General features: G+C 37.4%; 2 long non-coding RNA genes across 3 annotated transcripts in view; one reads left to right on the plus strand and one right to left on the minus strand.

Moving 5' to 3' along the window:
- LOC131524977 (uncharacterized) overlaps positions 1–20,384 on the minus strand; it is a 39,249-nt gene that overhangs the window by 13,046 nt on the left and 5,819 nt on the right. Inside the window, exons 2-5 of one of the 2 annotated variants that reach the window (XR_009267133.1) lie at positions 17,751–17,927; positions 14,232–14,334; positions 12,799–13,765; positions 12,645–12,706 (exon numbers count right to left, since the gene is read on the minus strand). This is a non-coding gene — a long non-coding RNA (uncharacterized LOC131524977). Of the gene's footprint in view, positions 1–12,644; positions 12,707–12,798; positions 13,766–14,173; positions 14,335–17,750; positions 17,928–20,384 lie in introns of both variants that reach the window. The other variant, XR_009267132.1, reaches the window with a different exon arrangement.
- Positions 838–2,686, plus strand: LOC131524978 (uncharacterized). The gene is made up of 3 exons (XR_009267134.1): positions 838–920; positions 1,930–2,045; positions 2,652–2,686. It is a non-coding gene; the product is annotated as an uncharacterized LOC131524978 (long non-coding RNA).

The following is a 20,384-nucleotide window of genomic DNA, read 5'->3' on the forward strand; positions in this document are numbered from 1 at the left end:
TTTCTAAATAAATACAACAAAACATTGCTTGCGACCTTACATGAAGTATTATGACAAAATGCATTATCAAGAAGAAGTGGACCTGTTCTGCAGGTGCTTTAGAGCTAATATTAGCATCATGCTACATAAGACAATTTATGAGATTAATAATGCACTCACTTTTACTCAGAACTCACTTCAAACCACCAGAGTGTTTGTAATAACTTCATTGTTGCGATCACATGTGGGATTTGGTCATTTACTGTTAGAATGTAAAATATGCTATTTATAGCCTTTTTTATCGCTGCACAAATTAGCATTTCAGATGCACACATTAATTTCAAGAAAATCACATACAGACCATATCTATCGTAATCGTGTGTTTATTATCTTATATAATCTATAGTGGCTGTTGTCATGTTTATTTCTTCTGCTCTGGCTGAAATGTTGTTTGTGATGTTTGTGATGAGAAGCCGAATATTCACCAGAAGAGGCGGACAGCAGCTCGTAAGTGTTGCGATACTTAGTCATAGATCTGTTGTTTAAATTATTTACCTGCTGTTGGGAAGGAATACTTTCGTTTCCCTTCTATTTCTATTCTGCATTTTCGTTGAGGTTTCGTTGTTTGATTGCACTTTCTGTTAATTATAATAATTTGCACCTCGGCTAAGAAGGAACCTGGATCATTTTCAGTGCTCCTTGCTAGCGAAGTGTTAGTTTCGTCTTGAGTTATTTGCACAAGGCTATTGGCTGGGCCAATCAGAAGCCGCCACAGCTGTTTTCACGGTAGTGTGTTAGGCTGTATTTATCAGAGGTCCGAGCGCTGACGCGGAAGCATCAGCGAGCGTTCAGCCTCCTCGTGTGAAGACAGACGAGGGTAAAGACCATCGACTTTTCCTGCGCGACTTTAACCGAGCAACGACTCCGAGCGACACACTTAAGTATCTTTTCTTTTTTCCCCCTTCCCTTACACACTCTCCGTTTCCATCCTCTTTCCTGCCACCTCTATCATGTGTTTCCAAACTATTCGGTTCTCTCTCAACCACGCTCTAACGTCCCACGCAGACGGCAACGTAATCCTGCTAACCTGCGCCTTATCTCTACCTCCTTCACTACACCTCTTTCCTTCTCTGTGGGTCTCTGGAATTGTCAGTCAGCTGTCAACAAAGCTGACTTCATTTCTGCTTTTTCTTTAAAATCCACGCTCAGCATCTTGGGCTTGACTGAGACCTGGATTCGTCCAGAAGACTCAGCAACCCCAGCTGCTCTCTCTACTAATCTCTCTTTCTCTCACACCCCCGGCAAGTTGGCCGGGTGGAGGCACTGGTCTGCTCATTTCTAACAATTGGAAATACTCAACCCGCTCTTCCCTATGCAATTACAACTCATTTGAATCTCATGCCATTACTGTATCAGCTCGATAAAACTCCAGATCGTGGTCATTTACCGTCCCCTAGCCAAATTCTAGCCACCTTCCTAGAGGAGCTGGACGGGTTGCTGTCCTCTTCGTGGAGGATGGCACTCCACTCCTAGTCTTTGGTGATTTCAACATTCACCTAGACAAGCCTTATGCTACAGACTTCCATGCACTCCTAGCTTCGCTTGATCTCAAACGCCTTACCACTACTAGCACGCACAAATCAGGCAACCAACTTGACTTAATTTACACACGCAATTGTACTGCAGATAACATTCTGGTACAACCGCTACATACTTCGGACCATTTCTTCATTACATTTACATTACACTTTGCTTCTCCTGTGCCACCAACCCCTACCAGTTACTTTTAGACGAAACCTGCGCTCCCTTTCTCCTTCCCATCTTTCCTCTGTGGTATCCTCCTCTTCCTTCACCCACCCATTTCTCATCTCTGGATGTAAACGCAGCTACTGAGACTTTATGCTCTACCTTAACCTCTTGTCTAGACGACATTTGTCCTCTCTCCTCTAGGCCCGCACGGGCTGCTCCTTCCAACCCCTGGTTATCCGAGGTTCTTCGTGAACATCGGACTACACTCAGAGCGGCAGAGAGAAAATGGCGCAAATCAAACGATCTGTCGGACCTCAGTAGGTACCAGTCTATGCTCACATCCTTCTCTGCTAAAGTCCACACTGCCAAATCCTCACATTTCCGCAACAAGATCGACAGCGCTCCAGACATGCGTAATCTCTTCAGAACATTTAATTCCTCCTCTGTCCCCTCCACCTCCTCCCTCCACCTCTATTACAGCTGATGACTTTGCCACTTTCTTTACAGACAAAACTAGATCAATCAGTGGTCAGTTTTCACCTCCACGCACACAGGACCCTCACCCTACCACATCCACTGCTAAAACTCCCATCTTTTCTTTCTGTCCACTCACTGAAGCTGAAGTATCCAAGCTTCTCCTCTCCAACCATCCTACAACATGTCCTCTTGACCCAATCCCCTCACACCTTCTCCAAGCAATCTCACCCACACTCTTACCTGCACTCACACACATCATCAACACATCCCTACTCACAGGTAACTTCCCCATTGCGTTCAAGCAGGCTCGGGTAACCCCACTGCTCAAAAAACCTACATTAAACACTTCTCTTATAGAAAACTACAGACCTGTCTCTCTCCTTCCGTTCATAGCGAAAACACTTGAACGAGTTGTCTTCAACCAAGTCTCACTGTTTCTTTCACAGAACGACAAACTGGATGCTAAACAGTCAGGTTTCAGGAGGGCCATTCAACTGAGACTGCGCTTCTCTCGGTCACTGAAGCCCTGCGAATTGCAAAAGCCCATTCCAAATCATCAGTCCTCATTCTGCTGGACCTATCTGCCGCTTTTGACACTGTCAATCATCAGATACTCCTGTCCACCCTCTCATCACTGGGCATCTCTGGCATTCCACTTCGCTGGTTTGAATCCTATCTCACTGGTAGGTCTTTCAGGGTGGCCTGGGAGGTGAGGTATCCAAAGCACATACACTGGTCACTGGGGTTCCTCAGGGATCAGTTCTTGGACCCTCCTCTTCTCCACATACACTACATCACTGGGTCCCATCATACAGGCACATGGATTCTCATACCATTGCTACGCTGATGACACACAGCTCTACCTCTCTTTTCAACCAGATGATCCAACGGTAACTGCAAGGATCTCAGGTTGCCTGGCGGACATCTCGGCATGGATGAAAGAACATCACCTGCAGCTCAACCTGGCAAAGACTGAGCTTCTTGTCCTCCCTGCCACTCCGACTCTACAGCATGACTTCACGATCCAGTTAGGTTCATCAACAATAACCCCATCAACTTCGGTCAGAAATCTTGGTGTAATCTTTGATGATCAGCTGACCTTCAAAGACCACATTACAAAACTGCTCGATCTTGCAGGTTTGCACTATATAACATCAGAAAGATCAGGCCCTTTCTGACAGAGCATGCTGCACAACTTCTTGTCCAGGCCCTTGTCATTTCTAGGCTGGACTATTGCAATGCTCTTCTGGCTGGACTTCCGTCTAATACAGTCAAACCTCTACAAATGATTCAGAATGCAGCGGCACGACTGGTCTTCAACGAGCCCAAAAGAGCCCATGTTACACCTCTCTTTATCTCCTGCACTGGCTACCAATCACGGCTCGCATCAAGTTCAAGACACTGATGCTTGCATATAGAACAACCACTGGCTCAGCACCCGTTTACTTGCACTCTCTATTAACAAACTACATCCCTCCAGAAATCTGAGATCTGCTAGTGAGCGACGCCTCGTGATACCATCACAGAGGCGCAAAATCACTCTCTAGATCATTCTCATTCACCATTCCTGGCTGGTGGAACGATCTTCCCACCTCTATCCGGAATGCTGGATCCCTGTCAATCTTCAAGCAACAACTGAAAACTCATCTCTTTCGACAGCACTTGACTTCATCCTAAACTTAAAAAAAAAAAAAAAAAAAATTATCTTTACTTATTCCTTCCTTTGGTAGTTTGTATTTATTTGAACAATGTCTGAGACTTGGTGTTGCAAGCACTTCATATGTCTGATTGCCTCTTCAAGATTAATCGCCGATGTATTCCCCAATTGTAAGTCGCTTTGGATAAAAGCGTCTGCTAAATGACTAAATGTAAATGTAAATGTAAATGTACAACCGCCTCTCCGTTCTTAAGTTGCCAGGGATACATTCCAAGTATAATACATATTAGTAAAAGGATCTATTTTTATTTTTATTTGTCTATATACACTTTGGGCGGCCGCGGTACATTAAAAAAAGTAGCCCAAAAAACCGCAACCCACGTCTCTACAATTTTTCCCGCAACTGTATTTTCAAAATAGCCCACTTGTGCCGCTGCCCTGGCAACACTGGTTCGCTGTACCCTCATCACACAATGATAGATAACCTTCTGAGCTGCGATGACGGGAAGAAGTTGGGGTCATATCTTATCAAACGATCAATCTGCATTAAAAAAAATATTAACGTGTTAAAAATGTTTGATTAATCGCTTGCGTTAACGCGTTAACATTGACACCCCTAATATATATATATCTCAAATGCATTAATAGTGAAAATATATTAACATCAAAATCAATTGCATGTGAATGTTAAGCTTTTCTATGGAGGACGAGAAAAGACTTAAGTATAAATAATTAAATGTAGAAATACATGGATAAATAAATAAATTCTGAAATAAATAATAAATAAATAAATGCAGATATGCATAAATAAATGAATGAATACATTATTTTGTCAAAAGTGTCATTTTTAATTGTACTATTTTTGTACCATTTGTGTTATACTACATTCATTGCTGCATGAATTTATGTATTTCCACATTTATTTAATTTTACATTTATTTATGCATTTCTACATTTATTTATTTCTGTATTTCTGTGTCCGTATGTTAATAAGGTAGGTGGTTCTAACCTCTCTCAATGCAGGATTTGTTAAATAGGATCGTCATTGTTTCGGTTGTACCATTGCTAATGATTTGCGTTTAATAGCAAGTGATGTATGTAGCAAGGTTTTCATTTGTCATGCTCTCCTAGTAACAAGGCGCATGTTTCTGTGAGTTTGTTGTGATCGGAACAACTTTAAAGTCTGGTAGTGTATGATCTTCAGTCGCATAGTGTATGATGCCCAGTTTTCCTTTGTCACTATTTACGAAGTCGGTAAGTGTATGATGCCTAGTGCTTTAAAAATCTGTTCAGATTTTAAAAGTCGTGTAGTGTATTCCAGTTCATTAGATACTGATAACTAAGTCATCGACTACACGTTCCATACGAAACAGAAGGTAGTCGCTTGGTGCATGATCTACATCACTTGCTATTAAACGCAAATCATTAGCAATGGTACAGCCGAAACAATGATGATCCTGTTGAACAAATCCTGCATTGAGAGAGGTTAGAACCACCTACCTTATTAACATACGGACACAGAAATACAGAAATAAATAAATGTAGAAATGCATAAATAAATGTAAAATTAAATAAATGTGGAAATACATAAATTCATGCAGCAATGAATGCTAGTTAGCCTGCTAACTTTATTAACTGCGGTCAAGCCAGCCGCGTCTTGAAAATACACAAGCCATTTCTCAATACCAAGTACGCAAAGTTAGGACTTGCGTCCTTGGTAGTTCCGACTTCGCAAGACGCGGCTGGCTTGACCGCAGTTAATAAAGTTAACAAGCTAACTAGGCTAATTGCTATCTCTGGTTTCTCACAGAAATGGTTGTTCTGACTGGTTTGCCTAATTGGCCAATCCTGCATTGAGAGCGGTTAGGACCACCTACCTAATTAACATGCGGACACAGAAATACAGAAATAGGCCTAAATAAATGTAGAAATGCATAAATAAATGTAAAAATACATAAATAAATGCATAAATAAATGTAGTATAACACAAATGGTGCAAAAATAGTACAATTAAAAATTACAATTTTGACAAAATAATTTATTAATTCATTTATGCATATCTGCATTTATTTCTGCATTTCAACATTTAATTATTTATTAATGTAATTTATTTATTTCTATATTTATTTCTTCATTTATATATTTATTCATGTATTTATGTATTTCTACATTTATTTATTTATTTCTGCATTTCTGTATTTATTTATTTATCTATTTATACTTAAGTAATTTCTCGTCCTCCATACTTTTCATCAGAAATTAATAGGGAATTGGACTTTTCTTTGCAGCTATTATTAATAAGCAGATCATAACTTGCAATGCAATGCAGTTGTTTATATTTTCCAGTTGCCACTGAAAGACAATTTTGTTACAAAAACATGATTAGTGTGTTTTATTCAAAATATTTGCTATATTTGTGGCATCATTATTTTATGGTTTGCACTGCATTAGCTTTTCTGTAAAGATCAGGTCTTGGAGTGGTCTGCATATAGTTATACTTTATTAATTTTAATTAAACATTTTATTTTATTTTTTTGTTGTTGTTTGTTTGTTTGTTTATTCATATTGGTGGTATGTTTTTACAGCATATGACTATTTAAAGGAATGGCAAAAATGTTTAAATTATAAAAGTAACTTGAATATAGAAAAAATTGCAAGTTCTTAGTTTTTTGTCAACTTTGCAGGTACAGTATAGTGTACGTATTTTGTAGCTCTACAAAACCATTAATAATAATAATAATAATAATTATTATTATTATTAACTGCAGCGGGATTTCAAACACTGAGCTCTTTGTTACAGTGGCAGAGTAAGCATTCTGCGCCATGCTATTATAATTTAGTTTTTTTTTTTGTGAATTAACTGTTAAAGATAATGTGCCAACTAGTAATTGAAGTAATTATCACCTTTAGTAGTCTGGAAATAGAATTTCTATATGAATCTCATTTTGTGCACAGGGACATTTTGATGCTGGGACAGAAAATGACCTCATTTTAGAGGCTGTTCAGACTTGTTGACTTTACCAGGCCTGGAAATTATATATATATACACACAAACCCGATTCCAAAAAAGTTGGGACACTGTACAAATTGGGAATAAAAAAGGAATGAAATAATTTACATATCTCATAAACTTATATTTTATTCACAATAGAATATAGATAACATATCAAATGTTGAAAGTGAGACATTTTGAAATGTCATGCCAAATATTGGCTCATTTTGGATTTCATGAGAGCTACACATTCCAAAAAAGTTGGGACAGGTAGCAATAAGAGGCCGGAAAAGTTAAATGTACATATAAGGAACAGCTGGAGGACAAATTTGCACCTTATTAGATCAATTGGCAACATGATTGGGTATAAAAACAGCCTCTCAGAGTGGCAGTGTCTCTCAGAAGTCAAGATGGGAAAAATAGTGGAGCAATATCAGAAAGGAGTTTCTCAGAGAAAAATTGCAAAGAGTTTGAAGTTATCATCATCTACAGTGCATAATATCATCCAAAGATTCAGAGAATCTGGAACAATCTCTGTGCGTAAGGGTCAAGGCCGGAAAAACATACTGGATGCCTGTGATCTTCGGGCCCTTAGACGGCACTGCATCACATACAGGAATGCTACTGTAATGGAAATCACAACATGGGCTCAGGAATACTTCCAGAAAACATTGTCGGTGAACACAATCCACCGTGCCATTCGCCGTTGCCGGCTAAAACTCTATAGGTCAAAAAAGAAGCCATATCTAAACATGATCCAGAAGCGCAGGCGTTTTCTCTGGGCCAAGGCTCATTTAAAATGGACTGTGGCAAAGTGGAAAACTGTTCTGTGGTCACACGAATCAAAATTTGACGTTCTTTTTGGAAAACTGGGACGTCATGTCATCCGGACTAAAGAGGACAAGGACAACCCAAGTTGTTATCAGCGCTCAGTTCAGAAGCCTGCATCTCTGATGGTATGGGGTTGCATGAGTGTGTGTGGCATGGGCAGCTTACACATCTGGAAAGGCACCATCAATGCTGAAATGTATATCCAAGTTCTAGAACAACATAAGCTCCCATCCAGACGTCGTCTCTTTCAGGCAAGACCTTGCATTTTCCAACATGACAATGCCAGACCACATACTGCATCAATTACAACATCATGGCTGCGTAGAAGAAGGATCCGGGTACTGAAATGGCCAGCCTGCAGTCCAGATCTTTCACCCATAGAAAACATTTGGCGCATCATAAAGAGGAAGATGCGGCAAAGAAGACCTAAGACAGTTGAGCAACTAGAAGCCTGTATTAGACAAGAATGAGACAACATTCCTATTCCTAAACTTGAGCAACTTGTCTCCTCAGTCCCCAGACGTTTGCAGACTGTTATAAAAAGAAGAGGGGATGCCAAACAGTGGTAAACATGGCCTTGTCCCAACTTTTTTGAGATGTGTTGATGCCATGAAATTTAAAATCAACTTATTTGTCCCTTAAAATGATACATTTTCTCAGTTTAAACATTTAATATGTCATCTATGTTGTATTCTGAATAAAATATTGACATTTGAAACTTCCACATCATTGCATTCTGTTTTCATTCAAAATTTGTACAGTGTCCCAACTTTTTTGGAATTGGGTTTGTATTTATGTATATATATATATATATATATATATATATATATATATATATATATATTTTTTTTTTTTAAATCCGTAAGCAAACAAAATTTGACAACAAAAAAATGTGATAAATAAATGTTAAATATAATAAAATATTGTGTTTAATTGATGATAATGTTTATTATTATTATATTAATAATCAGAATAAATCCTTCTGTCAGGCATATAGCTTATTATTCTGCTAGGCTGTTTATCAACTGATGTGCATTCACTGGTGCGCATGCATGTGTTAGCATTTTAGAATAGCTTTGATCATGTCTCATCCAATCAAAATTCAGAGCCTGAACTATCCATTTTATAATTCTTGTTTTGTTCTCCAGTGATGAACCCTGTCCTGATTGCCACAGTAATTTCAGAACATCAGTGACAAGTATGCTGATCATTTGACCGCATACAGTATCTCTGACTGACCTGTGAATGCTTTTTCATATTTTTTTCATATTTCTTTTTTTTTTTTCTTTTTTTTACATTATACTGCATAACATGCATAACACAAACACTTAAATCCAGCTAAACCAAGGTTGCTTGATTGATTGTTAATGCTGATTCCCTGATGAAATCTCATCCTGCAGAAAGCGTTTTTCCTTCCTTCTCCGTCTGCTCCTCCCCCCCATCCTTACACTTACCGCCACCACAACGGCCCTAATTTGCCTTTTAATTCCCATCCGTGGTGAAGAGCAAACAGACGGATACATTTGTAAACAACTGTCTCGCCGCTTTCTACCTCACTGCCTTGATGCGACCCGGAGGTGTAGCTGACAGTTTTTTTTTTTTTTTTCCATAATCTGCAGGTTTCTCTCTCTCTCTCTCTCTTTCTCTCTCTTCTCTTTTGCTTCTGAATAAATCACTCTGACAGTCCTCCCTTTTCTGTTATCCGCTACTGGACACTAATATATCGCTCATATATGGCACACTGCCCCGGACCCTGAGCTCCGATGCGGAAGTTGACAAAGTGCCTTAGAGGCAATGAATCGCATACATGTAGTTTGCTAATGTGCAGCTGAGCGGGCGAAGGGCTGCCCTTAAATGAACACTGATTCATCCTTCTCGCTCTGTACTTTAAAGGTTGGAATTACGTATCTAGAGCCTGTTCAATTGGTGAATTCACGCTGAGAATTTTCAAATAACACTCATTATTTTTGCCATTCCAATTAGTGGCGCAAAAATACCATACTTTAACAGATGAATCCAGAATAATTCCTCAGCTGGTAAACACTTCTAGCTTGTACTCAAGAATCAATGGTATGCAAATGATTTATGCTTTTTTCTGAAAGGACGAGGGTAAGCAAATACTGTCATTCTTGCGAACTGCTTTGAAACGCCTCTGGCTCTTGGATGACTTCATATCCATTCCACTTGTTTGCCTTGGCAGATTGCTATGATTTGGACATGATGTACTGACTGAGGCAAGGACCCATCTGTTCCCAAGAAAATTCAGTGTTCATATTCTAGAAAATGAGGGGAGAACAGGAAAGAGAGTGTAGAATGAGAGGGGTCAAGGGAAAGACGACACAGAAAGAGGAGCAACACTACTGCAGGTATGTCCAGAGTTTCATCAGAAGAGCGTATTTGTGTGTGTCTTCTGATGCCCTGTATGAGGAATGCCACCGATGAGTTCAGGTCCTCACAGTGAGAGGATAATTTTGCCTGGAGCATCACAAACATGATCTCTTTCTCTCTTGAACATGCACTGAATGTTATTGAAACAAAAACAACTCCATCATGTTTATATCATACAACTTTAAAAAAAAAAAATAAAAAATAAAAATGGTAACACTTTATTTCAATAGTCCACTTTAGACATTCTACTAACAGTAAGTAACTTTGCAACTTCATGTCAACTAGCAGTCATTAGAGTATTAGTAGACTGTCTGCTTAATATCTTCTAACACTTTATTTTGATGGGTCCACAACATACAACATACTGACTATAAGAAACTTTGCAAGTATATGTCAACTTATTCTACTAACCCTAAACCTACCCTAACAGTCTACTCTGAGAGTTAGTAGACATGTAGTTGCAAATTAATAAGAATTAGTTGCCATGTAGTTACAAAGTTACTTATAGTTAGTAGAATGTCTAAAGTGGACCATCAAAATAAAGTGTAACCAAAAACTTTAATCCAAAGTAACACTCTTTTTGATGAGTAATATTTTTTAATTAATTATAAAGACCAGTGTATCAATATATTTGCTAAGGACATAAGCTGAAGTGTTACGTTATGTAGGTCAGTTTTGGTTTTTGTTCTGTTTTTAGTTTTGCTTTTTGTTTTAATTTAGTTTAGTTTGGTTTATTTGCTTTTTACATCTTATTATTTAATTTTTTACATATGATGAGCAACACTGCACAACCAAGAGTGCGGTTTTCACAATATTGACTGCCGAAAATGGTTCCAAGCAATGACTACAGTCGTGTATTTCTGAGCAACAACTGTTTAATTACTGAAGGACTCAGCAGTTTTGAATGGTTGAGTCAGCAATTACATGACCTATTCATAAAGACTGTTATTTGTGTTGTTCTTCAATGAATCAGCAGTTACAACATTCAATGACTCTCTCATTACGATAGTCACTTGCTTCCTTTTATTGCCAGTGAAAAAAGTACCATTTCATATTTGAATATTAAGTAAATAAATAAATAACACTATTTATGCCATAATTCTGCAATATAAATGCATTCATACTACCTCTGATCTTCATTACACAGTCTGTGTAAATGCATCTAAATGCCAGTTCAAATGCAGCTTCTGTGTTTCTTATGCAGAGGATTTTGTTGATTTTCATTTGATTGGTAAGAGGCTTATAGTCTTATTACTCTAACTAAATTAACAAATAAAATGTAAGAAATTGACATAACAGATAACTTTTAATACATTTAATAAGGGTAGACCCTTTATAAAAGTAAAAATGCCCTGGAAACCAATTTAAATGGCCAAATATCACAAATATACTTATTTGAATATGAGCTTGCAGAGCACTGATGAGAATATTGCTTTAGAATAAATCACATTTACACCACAAACAATCCCTTTTTCTTTCTGGACAAGTAACTTTTTTTTATTATTTGGACCAGCGTGACTGACCAATTTATTTGTAAAAAGGACAAGCACATGTCAAGGCTTAATGTTGAGCCCTGATGTGTGAAATGAACTCTAGCTTAAACTCATAAAATACCATTCAAACTGAACTGGAAAGTCAGCAAGTTCTGCTGCTATAAGACTGAATGTCATATGCTCTGTCTAACGGCAGTGTCAGTCAACTATAGCAAAGTGCTATCACTGCTCAAAGCCAGCAGCTTCAAAGTGATTCCCCAGACTGTTTGGTCTATGGAGTTTGGTGCTTGGTAGTGTAGAACAACAGAGAATTGCAGCACAACAGAGCCGGAGGCAAAATTTTGCTCTGCAGTCACAGCAACAGCTCAGCATGTTTATGAGTTTGCCATTATAAAAACAGCTAAAATATAATTGCGTATGAATCCTTTGATCATGCAATTAATGAAATATAGTAAGAAAAAAGGAACAACATAAAAAGGCTATCTTCCAATCTATAATCACATAGAATTAGAGTGAAATCCAGATCCTCCACAACCCAGAACAAAACTACACCACTCGAGGCTAAGACCTGTCAGTCCAAAAACAAGACGATGAAGAGATTTACATCATTCATTCTATTGGGGGAAAAAAAAAAGGTATACTGGATGTATCTCCTGAGAAAAAACTCCAATGTATCCTCAGTAAATGAATATATCTCTATTCTCAGATTTGCTGAGATACTAAAGTCTGCAATCAAAAGTCATACAGTAGATCTCAGTATAAACATTTCTTTATCCAAGACCAAAGTTTAATAATCTGATATCTCATTCACTTTAAAGCTCTTTTGCCTTACTTTAGGTCAACAGTTGACTCATTTATGTCTAGTTTTATTGCAGGAGAAACATCTGAGATGACGTTATTACTTCGTAGAAACTACTGAGAACTCCATTAAGTCTCATGAGCTATGAAATCCTCTGGGATTTCCAACACTGAGATATTTATTACAGTGGCAGAGTAGGCGTTCTGACCCATGCAATTCTTGCAAATTCACTGTAATGTTAAAGGTAACGTGTCAACTAGTAATTGAAGTAATTATCACCTTTAGTAGTCTAGAAATAGACTGCAGTCTTGTCTGAGATCATAAACCTTGACAGAGAGTAACTGTAACAAGACCCAGAAATTCTGTGAGTAACAGGTAGAATGATGTTGATAAAATTGAGTATTTTTTAATAAAGTTTTGCATTTGAACTCACAGAACGGTGGCTCTGGGGATAATCGGTGCTGCATCACTGCAGTTGCTCCTGTGTGGAAAGCAAGATCCCAGATATCACCATGTTAACTTCCTGTAGACCGACAGACACAAATGATAAGTAATCCTACAGAGATACTGACCCACAAGAGATATTGACAACTAGAAAGCCATCCTGTTTGGACATCTCTGTATTTATTTGTCATAAGTTGTATATAAAATATATTTAGGAATGCATTTTAAAGATGCAAAATAACAAAATAATCATTTTCAGTAATATACGGGAAGCTTGTTCCTTCCAAAGGATAAAATAAAATAAAGGATTTAAAAAAAAAAAAAAAAAAGGAAAAGAAAAGAAAGAGAAAAGTAAGAATTGTGAAATATCGCAATTCTAAGAGAAAAGAAAAAAAAATGGTAGACTTGCAAGACGCATCTCTGAGGAAAAACAGAATTGTGCGATAAAAAAGTTAGGGTTAGAGTAAGTACTTTTTTTTTCTCAGTGGCAGAAAAAAAAAACTGAATTATGAGATGGAATTCAGAGAAAAAATCTGAATTGCAAGTAAATTGCAGTAACGAGTTTATATTACTTGCGAATGCGAAATATAAACTTGAAATTGTGAGAAAAAGTCTGATTAATTTGCAATTGTGAGAAAAAAAGTCACAATTACTGTCATGGATATGTCAGGCTCTTCCACCTATCAGCGCTCACAATCAGCAGAATACTAATCACGCACACCTGATTGTCATTCACCAATCACCCACACAGCACTATAAGAACACACATTCCACACAACCACATTGTCTGATCTCACAAGTGGAAAAGGACTCAAACCTAGGCTGAATTACTTACCTGTTGCGCCAAGTCTCGTGTGTGTGTGTGTGTTCGTGTTCGTGTTCTGTCTACTTAGCTGCATCCAGCTCCGTCACACCAGCTCCTAGAAAACCTGCGATCCTCGACGTCTCTGTCAGACCTGGTAATCGAGAACATCAGTATCATCTCCAGTTCAGTTACTCTGAATCTGCTGTACTCAACGGTTCCTTGATCTCCCGCATACTGTTCAATAAACCCGTCTGTTTGATTCTAACTCACCTGTGTCTCGACTCTGACTTCCCGTTACAATTACATTTTGAATTTAATTTAAATTTTGTGGCAGGACAAAAATAAAATACGAGATGTCAACTTGCAATTATGACTTTATAACTTGTAATTGCAATATGTAAACTCGTCATTCTGAGATCTAAACCTGCAATTGTGATGCAAATGTCAAATGTTTTTTTTTAGTTTTTTTTTTATTCCATAGCAGAAACAAGCTTCCAAAGTAATGGCATCACAAATGGAGTTAAATTTGAATACATCAAACTATCTGTTGTTAATTTACCAGTTTGACATTTTGCATTCAGATTTCTGTTGAAACCCCCTCCTTTGTTCTCTCCCACCTTCTCTTGGCCTCTAATCTGCCATTGTGTTGACGGGTCCGACCTGCCTCTGTCTCCACGTTCTCTCGTGCTCTGCAAGCTCCTTGATAAAAGGTTGTTTGAACTACAAAGCAAAAGGTTGAGACCACATTCATGTCTATGCATGGATAGCTTTACAGGGCACCCTTACTGTCATCTGTTGAAGGCTGTTGTTAGAAAGAAACGGCTGTGATCTTTTAGCCACACAACGGCATTGCAGGCAACTAGTAATTTGTGATGTCAGCAGTGGGCTGAGTGTCCTCCCATGATCCTCCTCTTTGAGTCACACAGGAAACACTGTGTGGTCTTTGTGATGAGATTGCAGCTAATTAAGAGGAAAGAATGGCATGTCCTCATCATCTTAAAAATAAAACAAGTCGAGGATGAATGAAAACACACCAGATTATTGACAATTTTAGATTTTTTTTTTTGTTTGTTTGTTTTTAGTTTTGCTCTTTTATATTGAAGTTGTCTTTGCTCAACAATTTACATTTCCCCGGACTGTTTTGGGTTATTACTCTATTACTCTAGTCCAATTCAAGTCAGTATTGTGAAGCCAGACTGTTGACTTAAATTCACACATAAAGGCATAAAGTCTTGTTCACATTATTCTTCAGAAATCATTCTAAAATGCTGATATGTTGTATTAATATTTCATAAAAAATATATATATACTGTATATATATATATATATATATATATATATATATATATATATATGTGTGTGTGTGTATATATATATATATATATATATATATATATATATACAGGTGCATCTCAACACATTAGAATGTTGTGTATAAGTTCATTTATTTCAGTAATTCAACTCAAATTGTGAAACTCATGTATTAAATAAATTCAGTGCACAAAGACTGAAGCAGTTTAAGTCTTTGGTTCTTTTAATTGTGAAGATTTTGGTTCACATTTAACAAAAACCCACCAATTCACTATCTCAACAAATTAGAATATGGTGACATGCCAATCAGCTAATCCAACTCAAAACACCTGCAAAGGTTTCCTGAGCCTTCAAAATGGTCTCTCAGTTTGGTTCACTAGGCTACACAATCATGGGGAAGACTGCTGATCTGACAGTTGTCCAGAAGACAATCATTGACACCCTTCACAAGGAGGGTAAGCCACAAACATTCATTGCCAAAGAAGCTGGCTGTTCACTGAGTGCTGTATCCAAGCATGTTAACAGAAAGTTGAGTGGAAGGAAAAAGTGTGGAAGAAAAAGATGCACAACCAACCGAGAGAACCGCAGCCTTATGAGGATTGTCAAGCAAAATCGATTCAAGAATTTGGGTGAACTTCACAAGGAATGGACTGAGGCTGGGGTCAAGGTATCAAGAGCCACCACACACAGATGTGTCAAGGAATTTGGCTACAGTTGTCCTCTCCTGAACAGCAGACAATGTCAGAGGCGTCTTACCTGGGCTAAGGAGAAGAACTGGACTGTGCCCAGTGGTTCAAAGTCCTCTTTTCAGATGAGAGCAAGTTTTGTATTTCATTTGGAAAAGCAAGGTCCTAGAGTCTGGAGGAAGGGTGGAGAAGCTCATAGCCCAAGTTGCTTGAAGTCCAGTGTTAAGTTTCCACAGTCTGTGATGATTTGGGGTGCAATGTCATCTGCTGGTGTTGGTCCATTGTGTTTTTTGAAAACCAAAGTCACTGCACCTGTTTACCAAGAAATTTTGGAGCACTTCATGCTTCCTTCTGCTGACCAGCTTTTTAAAGATGCTGATTTCATTTTCCAGCAGGACTTGGCACCTGCCCACACTGCCAAAAGCACCAAAAGTTGGTTAAATGACCATGGTGTTGGTGTGCTTGACTAGCCAGCAAACTCACCAGACCTGAACCCCATAGGGAATCTATGGGGTATTGTCAAGAGGAAAATGAGAAACAAGAGACCAAAAAATGCAGATGAGCTGAAGGCCACTGTCAAAGAAACCTGGGCTTCCATACCACCTCAGCAGTGCCACAAACTGATCACCTCCATGCCACGCCGAATTAAGGCAGTAATTAAAGCAAAAGGAGCCCCTACCAAGTATTGAGTACATATACAGTAAATGAACATACTTTCCAGAAGGCCAACAATTCACTAAAAATATTTTTTTTTTTTTGGTCTTATGAAGTATTCTAATTTGTTGAGATCGTGAATTGGTGGGTTTTTGTTAAATGTGAGTCAAAAAGAACCAACGACTTAAACTACTTCAGTCTGTGTGCACTGAATTTATTTAATACGCGAGTTTCACAATTTGAGTTGAATTACTGAAATAAATGAACTTTTCCACGACATTCTAATTCATTGAGATGCACCTGTGTGTGTGTGTGTGTGTGTGTGTGTGTGTGTGTGTGTATATATATATATATATATATCGTGTAATGTATAAAAAATGTAGTCATCCTTAACAAAAATATAAGTACTGATTATTTCACAAATAACTAAAACAAAATGGAATCTGCTTGTGAATGTCTAATTTAATACTGAACACCTCAAACAAACTAGATAATACTAATAGGAGGAAAAATCTCATATTTACAAGAAAGCACTCAAGACATTTTTTAGAAACCAATAATATCACAGAGACTTTGACTTGAGCCAGTAAGCAACCACACAGAACACCCGTCAGATGGTCAGTGAATGGACTGCGGGTGGTCAGTGGGGCCGCCTCAGGCTGAAACTGAGTACATTGTGTCTTCTTGTCTTTGAGTTTTTGAGTCAGGTCATTGTGTTTGGAATATTGGAATATTGGACTATTTTACTTTGTCATTGTTCAAATTAAATTGCACTTGGACTTATCGTCTTGTCATTGTGTTACAAGAGCAGACAGCTCTGGATGTTGTTTAAGTCTTAATGACCTGCAGCAATGTGCCTGTCATTTCATAGTTCATTTATGTGAAATCTTTACTGATATTTTTCTCTACAAAGCCTCCAATGACCATACTGAGAAAAGTAGAAATGTCGACAGGTGACAATCCAGGGTGAATTATTACTTTCACTAAACTGGAATAGTGGCTGTTTGGATTATGCAAGGGAAACAATTATCTGAGCAGCAAGCAGAACTCTGCCAGGGTAGGCAGTTCAGTAACAACTTCTGCATTAAACTATTGTGCTGTTTTAGCATTCATGTGCATCAGTCAAGCATTTCACAAGCATTTCACGGGTCATGGATGTTCGATGTGTGTATATAATTATAGCAGTTGGCCAGCTGGCAAGCAGTTAATGGTGCTTCAACAACTCATGCATCTGAACAATAACAACACTCAAGCATACTATACAGTTGCATGTACAGCACTAATCCAATATAAGTGCCAACATATCTAATTTTTTTTTTTTTTTTCATAGCAATCATCCGATGTTTCTTTAACAAGTCCTATATGTAGTGAATTTGCAAAGTTCACAAGTGGCTGTACATTTTTAGATAACTCTTAGCAAACAATGTGTATCAGGGCATATGCTGAAGAGACAGCAAATAAACAGGGATTTGAATAGAGAGAAACCTGTTGTTAGGAAAGCCTGTCAGGAATCAATTAGCTCCCCGTCTCAGACCCTGTGAATGGCAAGGTGCAAGGGAAATCACTGTCTAATTCCCAGAGGTGCTCTGTCAGCTGATGGCCTATCAATTTTGCATCCACTCTTGTCCTCCGGTAAATGAGGTGTAGATGACTCAAACAGTGCTGGAGAAAAAAAAAAAAACTAATTTAGCAAAACATCTGCTTGTCAGGTAAGAAATCATTTGACAGACAGTAAGTGGAACTCATCAATTAAAGGAATGAGTAGACATGAGCAGATAAAATGTCCAGCATGCTGATTATTTATTAATGCATGTATGCATGAATATATCTATTTAGCAATATAGAAACAATGGAAAAAAACATGCCTCTGTGTACATTTTTTGCAAAAATATATTTAAAAAAATATACCTATACATGCAATTCACTGCAGTTTCCAGCTGATATCAACACTAGAGGCAGTAAAACATCAACAACTTGTATTCTTTTTCACAAAAATTATGATTACAGGGGCATATTATCGATTGATAAATGCTTATGTTCACATAGTTCCTCAAAACACTTTAACTATACAGTGCATGATTTGTAATCTAATATATACTGACATTTTTATATCATCATATGCATGGCCTTTACTGGTTATTTAGCTTTGAAAGTACTGTGAATGAGCCTGGGTTGCTTTTTGTTGTTGTTGTTTACTGTGCTTGCACTTATTTTGTAACTTTTATAATATTTAAAATATTCTAAAATTAAATATTATATTAATATATTTTAAATAATTGCTTTAATGATTGCATCAGTGAAAACTAATATTTTTAAATATTATTATTTTGTAATAATATAATATTTAAATTTTACTTTATTGTAGTGTTCATACTATATGAATCCCTGCAAATCTGTGTACAAAATGAATGAAATGAATGAATTATGAACGAAATCACAAACTATTATTTGATTACAGAAAGCATGTCATGTGGTAAAGTAAATTCAAATATTGCAAAGCCGATGACAACTTGACCACAACTACAACGTAATGGTCAAATCAACAATATTAAACCAATTAAGCATCAGCTGGTTCAAATCATTCTAGCCTTTAACTGGCCTTGCCATTCGGTTTAATGGGTGAGGCTTGACTCACACAGACCACAGCTGTCACTGACTATTAATGTGTCACATTGAGTGGGATGAAAAATAATAGCAGTAATTTCAAAATGTTGCCAGCCAGAGAGGTTAAAAGAACACAACACCATTTGAATGTTGGTCGGCTCTTTAATTAAATATTCTGTTTTGTACCATCCATAATTATTCTCTTATGGTGTTTTAAAGGGGAAATATTAGACAGTCAAAAGCTGGCACCGCTCAAGTAAAGCCATTATGGCTTACAAAACAATGTAATTGTTCATGACATCAGAAACAGAACAGTCCAGAGAACTGTGCATTTCATGAATATGCCACTAAAGGCACTATTTTCTAATTTTAATTAAGTCTGTGCCACTAACAAAACTGCAAAATCACATGAATGCTCATCTCCTGCCATATGAATCTGCATCTATTCACAATGCTGTCATTGCCTCACTGATGCTGAACAGAATGGTAGAGCAGCCTTTAGAAAAAGAAAAGTAAGAAAAAAGTAAAGACATTATGACTCTGAATATGCAAGGACACTTGATTGCCCTTTGAAATTAGTTAGCTGGCATATTAATTCTCTCCTTAGCATAACATAGTAGTTTTAGGGGGCAACAAACTCTACCAAACAAGCATAGTTTCATCAGTTGTTCAAGTATATGAAGGCACATTTAAAATGTTTGAAGAAAAATATCAAGTACAGCCCACTTTCAGGCAAAAAACAAAACAAAACAAAAACTTACATTCAGAAAAAAATGCATTAAATTGACCAAAAAAATGACAGTTCTTACAAAACTATTAATATTATGTTCTCAACATTGATAATAATAAAATCACCAAATCAGTATATTATAATGATTTCTGAATGATCACGTGACACTGAAGACTGAAGTAATGATGGTGAAAATTCAGCTTTGCCATCACAGGAGTAGACTGTGTTTTAAAATATAATAAGATGGAAACTAACTAACTAACTAAATAAATAAATACAATACAATACAATACTTTACAATACTGTGGAAGTCAATGGCTACCAGCAACAGTTTGCTTACAAACATTCTTTTTGGATGAACTATCCATTTAAAGAGACTGGAACATGAGTGTTTCATCTCAGGTTCCAAAAAAGAAAAATATAATCTAACACAGACATTAAAGTAAGACATAATGAAATGGCAGTGAGGAATTACTTCATCTGTATGTACAGTAGCTGTGAGCAGGTTAACTATAGCTTAAATTCAGAGGTCATGGGATATGATTTTATGGGTGGGCCCTTCTTCCCTGTGCTTAATGAGTAGGTTACATCATAGAGTTCCTTTGTGGGTCCCCTTATCAAAGGGCCCGATACAACGTTCCTAGTCGCCCCATCGCCCGTACAAAAGCACACATTTTGTACATCCGTACAAAAGCACAAAAGCACACAAATTGGAATTGGACACAAGGGTCTTTAAAAGTATTTGAAATGTTTAATAACCTGACACTGCGCTTTTACAGACATTG

This window comes from Onychostoma macrolepis, chromosome 18, assembly GCF_012432095.1.
Source record: "Onychostoma macrolepis isolate SWU-2019 chromosome 18, ASM1243209v1, whole genome shotgun sequence".
Classification (NCBI taxonomy): Eukaryota; Metazoa; Chordata; class Actinopteri; order Cypriniformes; family Cyprinidae; genus Onychostoma; species Onychostoma macrolepis.